The following is a 17,242-nucleotide window of genomic DNA, read 5'->3' as shown; positions in this document are numbered from 1 at the left end:
AAATATGTGACTAACATGAGAATTATAAATGTTTCATTAAATTGTTTTTAAACCAGTTATCAGCAATAGAAGAATTAATTACCTTTCTTGTAAATTTTAAGCTAAAATTCAAAGGCTGGGTATTGCTAGTTGTATTCAAATTATTCAAAAGGATAGTAGAATTAAATGTTATGTTGACAAACTACACCAAACATGATAAGATACATCATTTAAAAAAATTTATTTTGGATTTTTATGCCTGTTATTAGTATACGCTGTTGGTTGCTATTTGGGATTTTATGGCATATTCAAAGACGTTTTTCGTCTTTACAGTATATTATTATGAGTGACCTTCATGGAAAAAAATATACACATAGTTACAATACTTGTACCTAATTATTCTGAATCTCTCGTGTAAGATACATAACATCAGCTTCATAAACCAGACGGAAAAAATGAAAAAAGAATAATAAAATGACTTTCAACAGAAAAAAAGAGTACACAAAAAGAAGAGTACACCCATTCATACTTCGAAAAAGAGTACATGTGCTCTTAAAAGAGCACGTCTGGTAACCCTAAGCTACACTCCTCAAAACTTCATTTGTTTTCAATTAGAAAATGATCACCGAGAAAATCACGTACGCCTTGCTTAAACCTCCGTTGGCAACCAAAAAGCAAACATAAGACAAAAACATTTCATGCAAACCAAAAACACACCAAATCACCATTAAATAGCTTTTTTCAACTGCACTTCATATCTATACAATCAGATTTTTTAACAAAACCGGCTCTCTGATATTTGGTAACTTCAGGGCATCTGCCAGTTGCATAAATATTGGATGCAAATTCAATCGCACTACACTTTGTTTTCAAGAAACATACTCTTAGATGCACAAACCCAAAATCACAAAACAACTATTTTCACCATCAACCAATGTGCACAACTGATGCAAACCGTTCCCGATCATACGGAGATAGTATTTTTCGCGTACACAACTGATATTTTCACATTAAAATGCAAATTTTCCGCAAAAAATGACGATTACAAAAAAACACGTTTCTGGTCGGTATTGGGTAACAAAAACCTTGTCCTCACCGTTTAGCTACTCTGTTCATGAAATTTAATATATTTCACCGGGATTTCGCTGGTTGATACTTTTACACTTTATCCCAGCCTTCACTTTGATACACTTTTAGATAATTTTATGTCCATTTTCATATGTTTAATTTAAGGTATTCTGAAATTTTCGCGGACGTAGACAAAAAAGCGTGCGGTTGGCAAAAGCCAATGCCTACTCCTCTTAGAGGTCGCGCAGATTCCATTTTTTTCAGATTCTTGAAAAAGTACCGTCAAACCGGGCAACATTTGAAAACCACAACACTTATTCTATTTTTATTTTCATACTTGCTGATCCCATCCGAACTCCGTTTCACATTAACATTTAATATGTGATGAGGAATTTTTGTTGGAATGTTTATTGAGATGCCTTTTCACGACGATGTTGCATGAAATATTAAAGAGTATGTATCAACGACCTTTTTGCTTGTCTCGAAAAGAACACCCGTGTACAAATTTTCGAATTGCTCGGATTCATAATAACGATTATATTGCAAAAACAATGGACAGTTAATAGAAATGGCTTTTTTGTCTGTCGACTGATACCAAATTTGAAATCAGGTATGAACAGTCCATCGTGCAAAACTCCTGTGCATAAATTCTCGTCTCGATCTGATGTTAAGTAACACAATTATTGTGAAAACATTAAAAATTTAACATTTTCATTTACCTAATCTCCTTGCTCTCCTAGTCACTCTGTTTGATAGAATCTTTTCACATGTGTTTGAATGTGGATCTCTTATATGTACGCATCGATTACGGTCCCATTGTTTTGGTTATCTGTTCATAATAACTGATTTGAAATTATATAAGAATATAATCTACATTACATCAGTTATATCTGTTATATCAAGCGCAAAATTAGTGTATTTTCCTTACATTGGACAAGTGTTCAGTCCCTTCTATCTTTGAATTGGTACTAGAAATTTTTGGAGGTAAATGTTCCTTTATATACAGACATTTAATTTAAAAAAGTCCGTCATAGTTATTCAATCATTCAAGCCGTACAAATATCGTTTTCATGGAAAAAATGTTCAAAAAAAATATTTTGTTTAGGTTGCCAAAAGGCTTTTAAATTTCCTTTTAATCAAGTTTTTCATCAAAACATGTACAGATCCCTCGCCTATCCTGTAATAAGTGTATCTAATTCTAAGAATTTGAACTAAAATGACGTTCAGTCATTCTTCACCCAATGTAATTATGAGCTTCAATGGGTCGGTTTATTTCAAAACTCAATCCATCCAAACATTATTTTTTATGATGTCAGCTAGTAGAATTTTTTTTAAGTATTTTTTTTTTTGCTTTTTCGTTAAAAATATTTATGACAGAAAAAATGTATAATTTAATTCAGCCAAGTTGGAGCTCGTTGGTCTTAGGTATAAGTCGTGTAATATATGCGCAATACAAATAACAATTTGAGCAAAATCAAAAAATATTGCAATTGGTGCTTTATGCGTTATGACATCACAAATATGTCAAAAACTATAAAATTTCAAACGTTTTCGTTTGATTTTTCCTTTGATTTTCATTTGATTTTTTATTAAAGTCTGTTTCACATAGAATCTGGTCGCATCTTTTCATTTACTGCAGCGCCCCTAGTTGTCACATCGCGAATCTATTGACAGTGTTTTGATCTGGATGGTTTGTTTACTTAGTGGTGAAAATTTTATCAAGATTGAAGCAGTCAGTCAAAAGTTATCGACGATGGAACGCCAAAGGCGAGAGAAAATTCTGCACACTCACGTAGAGAAACCGACGTGGTCAGGGGTAAAGATCGCGAAATTCCTGAAATACCCCATATCGACTGTAAATTCGGTGCTGCAACGTTACCGGGAGATCCTTACGGTGGATAGAGCAAAACAAACCAGGCCTAAAAGTGGAACATATGACCGGAAGCTGCGAGCAAAGGTAATTCGATCAGTTCACTATAATCCTGGAATATCCTTGCGTGATTTGGCGAAAAAGTTCAAGACGAACCACAGTACAGCTCGACGAATTTGTTTGCGAGAAGGCTTGCGGTCGCATCATGCAAGAAAACACCCCAACAGGACGCTGAAACAAAACCTGGTTGCCTAAACCAGGGCAAGGAAGTTTTACGAGAAAGTGTTGACCAAGTACAACGGATGCATTTTGATGGACGACGAAACTTACGTCAAAATGGATTTTGGATAAATACCCGGTAACAAATTTTACCTTGCGAAGCGTAAAGGGAATGTTGCGGGTAGATTCAAGTTTGTTTTCGCAGATAAATTTACTCGTAAGTTGATGATTTGGCAAGGGATCTGTAGTTGTGGAAAGAAGACTAGGATTTTCATCACTGGGGACTGGGGACACAATGAATGGAAATGTTTACAAAAAAGAATGTCTCCGGAAGAGGGTTTGCCATTCATTTGGTCCCACAAAGGTCCGGTGAAGTTCTGTCCGGACCTGGCAAGCTGCCACTACAGCCGGGATGTCGTTAAGTGGTATAAGGAGAACAAGATCGATTTTGTGAAAAAATCATCCACTAAATTTTCGTCCCATCGAGAATTATTGGGCAATAGTTAAGGGCAAACTGAAGGAATGTGGCAGAACCATGAAAAAACCCGCTCAAATGGAAAAGTGGTGGAACAAGATGGCAAATGAGGTTACAAGCAGTACTGTGCAGACAATGATGGGTGGTATCACAAAAAAAGTTTGAAAATTTATCCGAAAAGCTGACGAATGATTTTTAGGTATTTTTTTTCTTTTTAATTGCAATAAAAACCCTACAAAACGACATTTTTTCTTTCGTTGTACGTTATTTCTGATAAAATGATCTATTTTATCCGACCAGATTCAGTGCGAAACAGACTTTAAAAACCAAATTTGTTGCAACTTACCCCTTTTTTATACTCGCATGTTTTGTAAATTCAAAGGTTTCATTCCGTTATCTAATAACCTTACAAAACTACTTTGCAAAACCAAATTCTGAGTTTTTTTTAAATTTATTACTATTGCTAAAAATAAACATGCCTCGCAAATCTTATTCATCCAACAATTTAAAAATTTGCCACCCAAACCCAAACGCCGAACCCGAAAATGTGCTGAAGAAATTGCTTCATAAAAAGAGCTGACAGCTAGAGCTTAACTCTTTGGAAACGCGTTGCTAAATTGGGACACAGCAAAATTTCATCCCACGTGGGAAAAAGCAGCAGCGCAACGTTCGCAACAAATAAGAACATTCAACGTACGTTTCGGCCACAAATTTGCTGCTGATGATGAGATTCTTGCACCCTGCACATCTCGCTCCATCTTTTGGAGTTCCACTATAAGGGATAGACCACCACTTCTAGATAGCGACCATATAGATTCGGGGCAGATTCGGAGTCCCGGATCGGGATTTGATTCCCATTTTTGGTTAACTCCAGTTCGAATTAAGTACTTGTGGCTTTATAAGTTTTTTCTCCTGTGTTTTTTTTTTATGAAAAAACAGCTAGGTATTCTGGGTAAGTTTAGTTTTATAGTTTGGAGGAGAAAAACCGACAAAGAAAGCTCAGAAGCGATTGAACGGTTTTCTGAGTGCCAACTTCAGCTACCGACTGCAATAAATGTACTCACAGCACGTAGTTCAGAATGACCTAAAATATTTCGCCAGTCCATGCTGGATGCAGGGCTTGTTGCATAAAAAGTAGAATCTCTCCCACGCCATTCAGAAAGCTGTAACGTGATGGCACGGGGGAGTTCTCTGACTACTGTTATTACTGGAGGTGGTTGGGTGCAGTTCATCGAGCTTACTACCCCCACAAACCACCAACTCAGACCCACTCAGGAAAAACGTTTGACGGAAAGTGAGAGATAGAGACCAGTTAAACCGAAGCAACGTGCAAGAGTTTCATCTAGGTATCCACAGCAGCACATCGAAGCTTGCAGCAGCAAACCAGCAGCATCCGATCGGAGGATACGCAAAACCACATTCGCGAAGGGCTGAAGTAGCACAGCACAGTAGCATCATGGGGCACGACGATGTTCTTACATGCGGAAAGTATGTGACACACATTTTTACACCCACTTTTCTGTAAATCGCTCCGGGGGTTCTGGGAGCGGTTTTTCCGCTGATTTTTTTCTACCCGAGTTAGTGATTTTTGCACTCGTTCTAGAAAAGGTGCAATCAAAAATGTTTAAGCTTAGTAGCTAAGTATTTTTAAAGTTTTGTGGCAAATTTGACGAGTGATGTCTATCAGTATTTTATTGGAAGGCAAACATATGGACAGTGAGCATTTTGATAAACTATTTATTGAACCTTTTTCAGCTATGGCGACTGTGAAATATTCTTTTAATGAAGTTCAATCCAAGTGTTCGATTTCATAAGAACATCAAAAAAAATTGAAATCAAATGCCTGGATATTGCAAGGTTTTAAGATAAAATTTCCGGATTTGCTCGGTCCGGATACGTACATACAAAATTCTGGCAACCTTAGTTCAGTTCATTTTAATACTAAATTCGATGAAGTGAAAAAGACTTTTAAGCTCCATTTTCTCTTATACATTTATTAATATTTGAAGCCGTTTACATAAAGCAACTCCAAAACAATAACAGTTCAACTTTCGAGCAACTAGGAAGGAACTTTGTTTGTGGACAACTAGGAAGCCTGGATTTGGGGGAAATCGAAAGCCGGGAGTGGCAGTGGCGAACAGAAGTGTGGTTACCGCTTCAAAGCGCAGCCTCAACTTCTTCGTTCTAGATATCGCAAATAAGATGGGATATTCCCAACAACCGTTCAACCGTTCGTAAAGCTAAAAAACTGTTGAAACTCACGACTAGGCAATTTGCGTATTGACGATCGTTTGTGGAACTAGCAATCGTTAGTGTTGAGTGTAGCTTTCTAATGACGTTACTGAGTTAGCAAATAAAGATTCATTCTATTCCACCATTGAAACCTGCGTTGAATCTTTTATTTTTACAGGTTATGGACCCAAATAAGCCTGAAAAATTGGAAAACGAGTTAGTGAGAGGGGTACTCTCAAGTTTGATTCTTGCGGTTAACAAGCCGACTACTATTTAGCGCCAGCCAGGGAACCTACAGCGCAGAAGGGTCAGTAATCAGCCAGAAGACGAGTCAGTATGAAGACGGTGAGCGCAGATACTTGCGGTGAGCAAGTATACGAGCACCCAGAGCAGATAATCAGCCAGCCTAGAGAGATAAGACAACGCAGATGGACCAGCCAGACCAGGACCAGGCATCGAAAGCGGAATGTTTCGGAAGGTCGAGAGATACCATCAGAATCCGGGGAGATTCACGAAGTTATTGGTGTTGCAGGAGGGCTCAACAGTCGACGATGTTATTCAACATTCTCAATCTGCGAATTGAAGGAAGGTGTTGAAACTCACGATTAGGCAATTGATGGCGTATTGACGATCGTTGTTGGAGCTAGCAATCGCTAGTGTAGAGTCTAGATTTGTAGGGACCTTACTAAAATAGCAAATAAATGTTGACTCCATTCCACTACCGAAACCTGTGATTAAAGATGCTTAGAAAAGCTTAGAAAAACTAAAAGAAACAGGACACGAATAAAGCCGACTAAGTGGAGAACAAAACCTCACTAGAGATGAGATAAAGGATATGCAGAAAATAAATAAATTTTAATAAAAAATATCACTAATCACTAATCACTAATCGTACTTCTATAGCCAGAACTTATGTCTGAGTCCCAAAGAATAATAAGTGTCTCATTATTCTTCTTGTCTTTGTTCATGTTTTTAATTATTTTAACATAAAACATTAAAATGATCAAAAACACAAAATGGTTGGGCCTACCATAGAGCAGAGAACGCAGAGACATCTGGAACACAGGAACAGGAAGAAACGTGGACCACCAGTACCATACGTTTCAAATGGGCAGAATCGTTGGAAGCATGCTAAGAAAAATGCTCCTTGATGAAGAAATCATATGCAATCTAATTTTTTTGCCAATCACAAGGATCGTTCTAGAAAGGCTGGAAATGATTTATTTTGTACACAGAAATCCCATAATTATAACCTAAATATTTTGAGGAATGTACTTAATAAAAATACCTTTAAAAATCTAAGCTTTTTTCTTGGACTGTAGATATAGGATTTCAGTGTACAATCATTTCTGGTCATCGACCAAGGATAAAGCGCCTTTGCTCGCTCTTGAAAATAAAAAAGAGAAAACGAAAATATTAATAGAACAATAAACCTTTCGAGATCTCCCTAGAGCTCGAAAAGTTTTTCAAAAATTTCATCCGTAAAATTTGAATAAATCATTAAATTACCTCGAAAGTTCTCCAGAAATCATAAATTTAGAGTTCTTAACGTAAGCAATAGATAACGTAAGCGTAGATTGGAAAACTGATTGAAGATTAAAAATTTAGGAACTAGAAAAAGAAAAAGGAACGTCCTCACCGGTTTTCTGCTTACTTCCGCCTTTCGCTGCTAACCTCTTTCGGTATCAACAATTTTGTCACTTTTTTAGCACACATTTCACAAGAATTCAATTTCCTGAATTCACTCCTGAGCGTATTATGCGGAAGGAATTGTCTTCAACTCGAGACACTTATTAGAACCTGGTTTCTGTTCCATCACATTTTATTCAACTTTATTTTTCACTTGTATAAATTAAATATACTTACAAGAGACCAAAATTAAAAACTTTCAACCACCTTCAGTGTACCACCAAAAATTTTATACCCCAATGCTTCCGCACGTATCCAAACCATTAAGCAAAACCGCCCGTTCGGTCAGCTTCCGTGCATTTACAACACTTCTAAACCATCAAAATCAAACCCTCCTCGACAAGCAAACTCAGCAAAAAAACTTCCTGGAGCCACCAAACTGAGCACTTTTAAAACAAAAACTGATTCATGTTTTCACACTTGTCTCTCTCTCTCTCTTATCAGCAGTGATTTCTTTTCTGTATCTTATATATCATTCATCAATTGGTAATTGGTATCAAAAATCAAAATTTCTCTCAAAAATGACAGAAAAACGACAAAATTCAACACAGAAAAATCAAACGCGACCGCACTCGACCAAGGCCTACTCATTTCTCTTATCAAATAAATTTTAATAAAAAAAATTTTTTTTTATTTGGAAACACTGAAGATAATAAAATAAAATAAGTTCCTATGGCAACGTTTGTTATTTTGGCAACACTACACGCTCCTTTATTTTAACTCAAAATTAAGTACGACCGAGGTTCAAAACATAGTTCGATTCTATGAACTTTAAAGTTGAGTACCATTTTTCCTCCTTGCGATGGTTCAAAACGGAGTTCGAACTGCGAACTCAAAATTGATCCTTTTTTTTCCTTCGGCAAGGGAGCAAAGCTGAGTTCAACCTTATGAACTAAAAATTGAACTTATTTTGTTGGACTGAACGTAAAATTTTGTCGTTCCGGAACAATTACCGGAAGACTATGAAGGAACTTCATAATGGAATGTTCACCGTGTCAGCGTAAAATTCTGTCCGTCATTGTCATCATATGGTGAGCGGCTTGGAATGTCCGGAAACTTCCGGATGTTATTTACTTCCCGTGGGAAGTAACATCCGGAGGTTTTCTTTGACCGGGAGTGTCAAAACTTTCCACCGCTCTGTAATTGCAATGCAATGTACCGGAACAGCAACATCCGGGTACAAAAAAATTTAATGATCCTTTAATTCCCTGAAAATAAGCTACCCTTGAATAAAAAGGATAAATTCAAGTTCGGCTGTCGAAGTTAGAGTTGAGTATGCCTATTAGAACTTAGTTTTGCGATTGGCCAGTCGAACTCAAAGTTGAGGGCTGCCACCGAAGTGCTGTTTTGAACCAAAACTACTTAATTTTGAGTTTAAAAAATGAGCGTGTAGGCAAAACAAAGAAAACAAAGTCAGTCATTGATCTACTCTTGTGAGTGACAGACGTGTCTGAGTGAATCTCTGAATTGAGATTCATAAGAACTCGTTGGTAATATAAGGACGGAAAGCGCAGATTGTCAAGGTCAGGGCTTGGTAAGGGATCGCATTCTGACTGTGACTGCGTGAACGAACGAATGTGCGCCGATTGACTTCCACAGTCATAAGCATTCAATTGAATGCGAAACGATCGCAGTCATTCTGCCGTTTCTTGACTGCTTGTATGGTATTTGCTGCTGCAGCTTTACGAGAGATGATTTTTTTAGTCCTTCATTCTACCGCTCCTCATTCATACCGAAGGTTGCAAACAGAGAGTTTGAACGAATGGAAGCGGGACTGAGATTCTGCCAAGGTTAAGGACATTTTTCGCTCTCAATTTTTCTCTCTGGTCGTAACATTCGTCGTGTGGCTCATGCTGCTACTGCTAGCCCCTACCAACCAACTAGGTAAAGCGTATGGAATGTGTTGGTTGGGTTTGGGTGGAAAGTTTGTATCATATTTGGAAAAAAATGCTGAAGTAATTTAAGCCATTCTAGAACAAGCGATTTGATTATTTTAAACATGATCATTCAATGCATAAACTAATGCTTAGTTCTTTTAGAAATGATATGCTGATTGCTCATTTCTTAGTAATTGGACATTCAAAACTTTTAAAGCATTATGTCTTGATGATGCATTTCAAAATATAATCATTAGACCGCTGCAAAAACGACTTTTTTTTCCCATTCCCTGTTTTTTCGATGCCTTTTTGGCCACCAAGCATCAGTGCAAAATTTGAGATAATTTGGAAGATTCCTGAATTAGCGCAACGCGTTTCAATTTGGTATGGAAATTTGTATGACAAAAAAGCCTCATTAAATCGTCTAGAAAATTCAAATAAGCTGGAAATAAACTTGGTCTTTAAATTTTGGTTTTTACTACTCTTAAGCTTCATTTTTCACTAACATGACAAGCAGCTAAGCATTTCACGAAAAAAGTTATAAACATTTCAAAATAAAAAAAACTGAATCCATTGAAAAGTATTTAAAAAGGGCAGACTTTTGCAAAGATTATAAAAATCAACAAAAATTCTGGCTATTGCAAAGCAATTTTATGAAATTTTTTATTCTCATCCTACGGTTACACTGCTTTCAATTAAGCAGTCAAAAAGGCTAAAATTAAATTAAATTATTTTGAAACAAAAAGTTTGTATAACACTGGGGTACAAGTTACCTTTGTGCTTTGTTTACGTGAATGTTACTGCAAGAATCAAGGAATATTTTTCATCCAAAGTTATATTTTTAGAAACTGGCAGTACATCTCTTGGAGATTTTTTAATATTTTTGTTTGTTTTTCCATATAAATTTCCATACAAAATTAAAACTCGTTGCGCTTATTCAGGACTGGATGGATCGCTTCAAAAAAATTTATTGCTTTTTCTGGTAGCAAAAACAACCAAAAAAAGTTAAGGGAGGTGTAAAAATTTAAAAATTGGAAATGTTCATACAAGGTTTGCAGCGGTCTAATAACCATTGCCAAAGACTCAAAACAGCAATTCCATCAAATATAAATCCAAAAATAATTCACTATGATTTTCATAATGCATTGCACCAAAATCATGTCTTCGGACGCGTTGAAGAGAACTGGTTTTTAAAGAATAGAAAATTTTACACTGAAAAATAATGAAACCTTTTAAATATGGGAGAGTGGGGAATCATGTGTCACTATTTTCTTTGTTCCATAACTTTTTTATTATAAAAGATAAAATGAAAATAAAAAACTTTCATTTTATCACATTTTCAAGGTATCATTTATTTTTTATTTTTTAAAAGGTTTTTTTCAGCAAGTTCGGACTGTTTTTTAAAAAGCTATTTTGAAAAACGGTGGGGAAGTGTGGGCCACTAAATCCAAATTGTCCAAATAACATGCAAAGTTTATCAGTTGACCCAAAACTGTGCTTTCATAATTCATTTCGTTATTTACAAGCAATTTCAGATTATGAAATACAAAAGAGAGTTGCGTATCATCGAAAAAACTTAAAAACCTAGCAGGCGAACGTTTTGGCATCATTCCTTACATATGATGGACAACATATTTTTTATAACTCTTCATTTGGCATAAGAATACTTTACAGAAAGGAAAATTGTAATTTATGTTCTAAATGTGTATATGAACATAAAAATATAGGTGGTCTAAGATACCCTACAAAATGTGGCCCACCGCTGCCCACATGCTATGATTTGCAAATTGGTTGCGTTTATGTGACTTTTTATTGATTTTTTATCAAAAATTCCTTTTCCACGTGAAAAAATTACAAAACAAAGATCATAAGCGTATGAGCATATTTTTTATGAATTTAAGGTTCCCGATCGATGCAATTTGCGAGTGCTTTTTTAGCTTAATAAATAAAAGAAGCATATGATGCGTATTTAAGTCAACAACATATAGAAAAATATGCTTACGCGAAGCAACGACGATGACAGTTGGATTGAAATTTTTATCACAACACACACCCTGAAATATTGGGGGTAGGCTTAATAGCGGCACGTTATCCAAACATACGGGAAAATTGTGCCTAGAATTTTTATCATATAATGTAGAAGTCACTCGCACTCCACACAGAACTGCTGCACCGAATAAGCATATTCACTTCTACCTACTCAGTGACTGCGGTTTGACTGCCGAGGTGAATGTTTTTTTCGCAGTCGTTTGACTGCAAAATGACCGTGGACGGTAGAAGCATGAATGGGGTTTGAGCAAAGCAGGACGAATTGAACGAGAGAGGATTTCTCAGAGGAATGGAAGAACGAATGCGACACGAATGTTCCCAGTCGGGTTTGAAACGAATGGCTTGCGAAGGACCGCACAAAAAGGAATGCATGCAATTGACTGAGCCAGTGTGTTGACTGCTGATGAAAAAAGGGATCGCCTCAAGCCCTGGTCAAGGCTGCTGCTACGAAAAATTTGTTTATATCCGTTGGAAAGACGGATTGGCATTGGGAGCACAGATTTTTAAGGATGCTGCTGCGAAAAAAAATTTTTGATTCGGCCTCCGGTAGAAGGACGAATTGGCACAGGGAGCACAGATTTTAAGAGCTGCTGCTACGAACAAAATTGTTTCTTATTCGCCCACTGGAAAAAGACGAAATTGGCTGAGGAAGCGCAGATTTTTAAGGCAGCTTCTGCTGATTGTTTGCTTTGATTTGGCCTTCCGATGGAAAAAAAAACAAAATTGGCTTAAGAAGTGCAGATTTTTAAGGCTACTGCTGCTGATGGTGTGTGTTGATTTGGCCTTTCGGTGGAAAAAAGACGAAATTTGCTTAAGAAGCGCAAAGTTTGAAGGTTACTGCTGCTGATTGTTTGTTTTGGTTTGACTTTCTGGTGGGGAAAAAACGAAATTGGCTAAAATAGCGCAGATTGTTAAGGCTTCTGTTGTAGACTGATTGTTATGATTTGGCCTTCCGGTGGATAAAGACGGAATCCCTTAAGAAGCGCAGATTTTTAGGACTGTTGCGGTTGATTGTTCACTTTGATTTGGGCTTCCGGTGGAAAAAGACGGAATCGGCTTAGAAAGTGCAGCTTTTAAAGCTGCTCCCCAAAATCGGATGAAACAAGTTTTCTTGAGCAAAAAGTCTTCGACTGCCGATCAAACGTTTATAGAAGAAATGAATTTTAAAAAATCTGATAGAATTTTTTTTGGGTTTGTGTCGTAAAAACCGTTTGGAAATGGAGAAAGACCGAGAACCGATGTCAATTGTTTTGGGAAATATGTTTTCCGTGATTTTGATTCGCGGTTAACAGATAATAAGATTTCAGGAGCTCTAGTAAAACTTTGCACTTTCCTGATAAATTATGATAATTATGTTAGGTTAGGTCCAGTTGGGAAATGTATTTTGCCTAAAATTAAAAAAGTAATATTTTGCTAATTAGTTGTACTTTTTTTGAAAATATTCTTAAAGTTTTTCTTAAATTCTTTTTTGAAAATATTCTTAAAGTTTTTCCTCGTAAACCTTTTGGTACTGCTTCGAATGATTAACAGCAAAAATAAGCCTAAACTTATAACTCCCTAATTATTAGTTTCTACAATCTCTTCTTCAAACATCTCTAACAAATGGAAATATACTTGAGTACGGATTTATATTTTTATACATCTAGTTTTAAATCAGTTTGATTTGTTCCACACTTTAATTCCAATTAATCACGCGTGGTGAAACATCTGTTGGCACGAAATGTATGTTGTCATCCATCTGGACTCAGTTGGAAATAAATTCTGGAGGAAATTCATGCTCCACTTCTTTTCCTCGAAGGACGTTTCGTGCTTCTGAAGGAAAAAAAAATAATCTAAAGCAGCTTCTACTTTACTCGATGTCTTGTTTTCCACGAGATAGAGAAAACTCGTATCGATAGCAGCACGTCTCGTATTTATACGATTCGATTTTGTTCGCTCAGATGGAAGTTCAAAGTTGTTAAATTTTTGCCTCATGCATCCCTCGGTCATTTCGTAAAACTTGTGAACGACCTGTTTTATTGATGATTCGTTTCTTCTTTTTTTCCTTCTTATACTTTGACAGAACGATGTTCAGCATTCGATAATTAAATATATTGATTGCAGATTCGATTCAATCCCGATAGGTTTTCGAACTATTCCGGCCACATAATCCTTTTGGATTCGCCAAACTATGCAACTCGACTCGAACTTTGGATGGAGGTAATGGCCAATAAAACTTTTACTTTAGCAAATTGTTAATTTCTCCCCCCTGATGGAGCAATCATTTTTCAGCTCAATCTATGATAAATATTTCATAAATAATTTGAGCAGATTGTTGCATTCTTTCTCGCCGGAGAAGCGAACCTGCATCCGGGCATCAGAAGCTGGCTGAAGTGGACCATAATCGAGAGAGAACTTCCACTTTTCCGCTGTGAACGGAAAAGTTAGCTGGCACACCATGTAACCAGACCAGAGAACTTCAACCAGCAACTGCACTTTGTATTTTGGTTGTATGTCTGGTGGGTGTATTGTCACGGGGTGTGGTGTGCTTGCTCTGAAGTGTGTCGTCCACGAGCAGCGACCGGATGAATCTGTCTATTTTTCAACTGCGCTTTCCGGATAAGAAAAAAGAAGTTCGTAGCGAACCAAGAAAAGAAAAACTTTCTTTTCAAAGCCGCATCTTAACATCCTTTTAGGAGTTCGAAATTGAAAATTCTGAGGGTGGAAAGTGATAAAACTAGAACGATTTTTGCTTGGGAGGAAGAAGTAGTCGCTAACTAGGTGAAATACGTGGTCTGAGGAAGGACCTTTCTGAATAGCATTCTGAGAACCAAGAGGCCGAAACGCAGCGAGCGGAGTGTAAAACTATTTCCAAGCGAATTTCGCGAAACCCGAGAAACTTACTGCGGGACACGGTTTGGAAGTCGCCCTCAGAAAAAGAAATGAAAAGTTGGATGCTGGAAAGATGACCTGTTTTAGTTTGCCAACTAGTGGGTACCTACTGACTGCTGCCTTCCATCTGCACAAACAACGACGAAGCGAATCTATTTTCGCGGAGCAAATTTTGAGACTGTTGACCAATGTTGAAATGGAAAAGTTTCTGTACAATTGCTGCAATTGAACAAAAAATCCAAATATGTACATAGAATAAATTATAAATTGTAAAAATAAAATTCAAAATAAGGATGAAAACTATTAATCTTAATTGTTACCAGTAAGACAACAGCAAAACGCGGAAGTGTTTTTCTTGAAAGTGCGAATGTTTGCGATTATTTGCGAACATTCTCATTCAGTAAAATTCACATGAAAATAGACACCATAACGCCATGCCAACGACGACGACGATAAACTCCGCTAGATTTTTCTATGGAGATTGTTTCCAGAGAAAATCTCCCATACAACCTAACAACTGATGCTGTTGCTGTTTCTGTTGCTGCCTGTCATCCAGTTATTTCAATCTGCATATAATGTTTATTCACATTTCAGCTTCTGCTCCCGCGGGGGGTCGAAAAACGGTATCGCGAAGAAATTTCGACCTGGGTACATTGGGTTCATATGAAATTTGGGGTCGTTGAGAACGTTTACGCCTTTGTAGCGGCAGTGTTTCCAAATGGCTGGCTTTTCTCAAAATATAGTTACTGTGAGTCAAAATCCTAGTAGCGTCTTATTTTGGAAATTATTTCATACATTTATGTCGTTTTTGTCATTTTTGTCATGTTTGTCATTTTTGTCATTTTTGTCATTTTTGTCATTTTTGTCATTTTTGTCATTTTTGTCATTTTTGTCATTTTTGTCATTTTTGTCATTTTTGTCATTTTTGTCATTTTTGTCATTTTTGTCATTTTTGTCATTTTTGTCATTTTTGTCATTTTTGTCATTTTTGTCATTTTTGTCATTTTTGTCATTTTTGTCATTTTTGTCATTTTTGTCATTTTTGTCATTTTTGTCGTTTTTGTCATTTTTGTCATTTTTGTCATTTTTTGTCATTCTTGTCATTTTTGTCATTTTTGTCATTTTTGTCATTTTTGTCATTTTTGTCATTTTTGTCATTTTTGTCATTTTTGTCATTTTTGTCATTTTTGTCATTTTTGTCATTTTTGTCATTTTTGTCATTTTTGTCATTTTTGTCATTTTTGTCATTTTTGTCATTTTTGTCATTTTTGTCATTTTTGTCATTTTTGTCATTTTGTCATTTTTGTCATTTTTGTCATTTTTGTCATTTTTGTCATTTTTGTCATTTTTGTCATTTTTGTCATTTTTGTCATTTTTGTCATTTTTGTCATTTTTGTCATTTTTGTCATTTTTGTCATTTTTGTCATTTTTGTCATTTTTGTCATTTTTGTCGTTTTTGTCATTTTTGTCATTTTTGTCATTTTTGTCATTCTTGTCATTTTTGTCATTTTTGTCATTTTTGTCATTTTTGTCATTTTTGTCATTTTTGTCATTTTTGTCATTTTTGTCATTTTTGTCATTTTTGTCATTTTTGTCATTTTTGTCATTTTTGTCATTTTTGTCATTTTTGTCATTTTTGTCATTTTTGTCATTTTTGTCATTTTTGTCATTTTTGTCATTTTTGTCATTTTTGTCATTTTTGTCATTTTTGTCATTTTTGTCATTTTTGTCATTTTTGTCATTTTTGTCATTTTTGTCATTTTTGTCATTTTTGTCATTTTTGTCATTTTTGTCATTTTTGTCATTTTTGTCATTTTTGTCATTTTTGTCATTTTTGTCATTTTTGTCATTTTTGTCATTTTTGTCATTTTTGTCATTTTTGTCATTTTTGTCATTTTTGTCATTTTTGTCATTTTTTGTCATTTTGTCATTTTTGTCATTTTTGTCATTTTTGTCATTTTGTCATTTTTGTCATTTTGTCATTTTTGTCATTTTTGTCATTTTTGTCATTTTTGTCATTTTTGTCATTTTTGTCATTTTGTCATTTTTGTCATTTTGTCATTTTTGTCATTTTTGTCATTTTTGTCATTTTTGTCATTTTTGTCATTTTTGTCATTTTTGTCATTTTTGTCATTTTTGTCATTTTTGTCATTTTTGTCATTTTTGTCATTTTTGTCATTTTTGTCATTTTTGTCATTTTTGTCATTTTTGTCATTTTTGTCATTTTTGTCATTTTTGTCATTTTTGTCATTTTTGTCATTTTTGTCATTTTTGTCATTTTTGTCATTTTTGTCATTTTTGTCATTTTTGTCATTTTTGTCATTTTTGTCATTTTTGTCATTTTTGTCATTTTTGTCATTTTTGTCATTTTTGTCATTTTTGTCATTTTTGTCATTTTTGTCATTTTTGTCATTTTTGTCATTTTTGTCATTTTTGTCATTTTTGTCATTTTTGTCATTTTTGTCATTTTTGTCATTTTTGTCATTTTTGTCGTTTTTGTCATTTTTGTCATTTTTGTCATTTTTGTCATTCTTGTCATTTTTGTCATTTTTGTCATTTTTGTCATTTTTGTCATTTTTGTCATTTTTGTCATTTTTGTCATTTTTGTCATTTTTGTCATTTTTGTCATTTTTGTCATTTTTGTCATTTTTGTGTCATTTTTGTCATTTTTGTCATTTTTGTCATTTTTGTCATTTTTGTCATTTTTGTCATTTTTGTCATTTTTGTCATTTTTGTCATTTTTGTCATTTTTGTCATTTTTGTCATTTTTGTCATTTTTGTCATTTTTGTCATTTTTGTCATTTTTGTCATTTTTGTCATTTTTGTCATTTTTGTCATTTTTGTCATTTTTGTCATTTTTGACATTTTTGTCGTTTTTGTCATTTTTGTCATTTTTGTCATTCTTGTCATTCA

General features: G+C 35.1%; 1 protein-coding gene across 1 annotated transcript in view; it reads right to left on the bottom strand.

The window, feature by feature from the left end:
- The window catches only part of LOC129742315 (40S ribosomal protein S12), a 244,334-nt gene that overhangs the window by 168,291 nt on the left and 58,801 nt on the right, over positions 1–17,242 (bottom strand). The window lies entirely within an intron of this gene.

This window comes from Uranotaenia lowii, chromosome 2, assembly GCF_029784155.1.
Source record: "Uranotaenia lowii strain MFRU-FL chromosome 2, ASM2978415v1, whole genome shotgun sequence".
NCBI classification, from domain to species: domain Eukaryota; kingdom Metazoa; phylum Arthropoda; class Insecta; order Diptera; family Culicidae; genus Uranotaenia; species Uranotaenia lowii.
The sequence above is the reverse complement of the archived record's forward strand: the minus strand, read 5'-3'. Positions and strand labels throughout refer to the sequence as shown.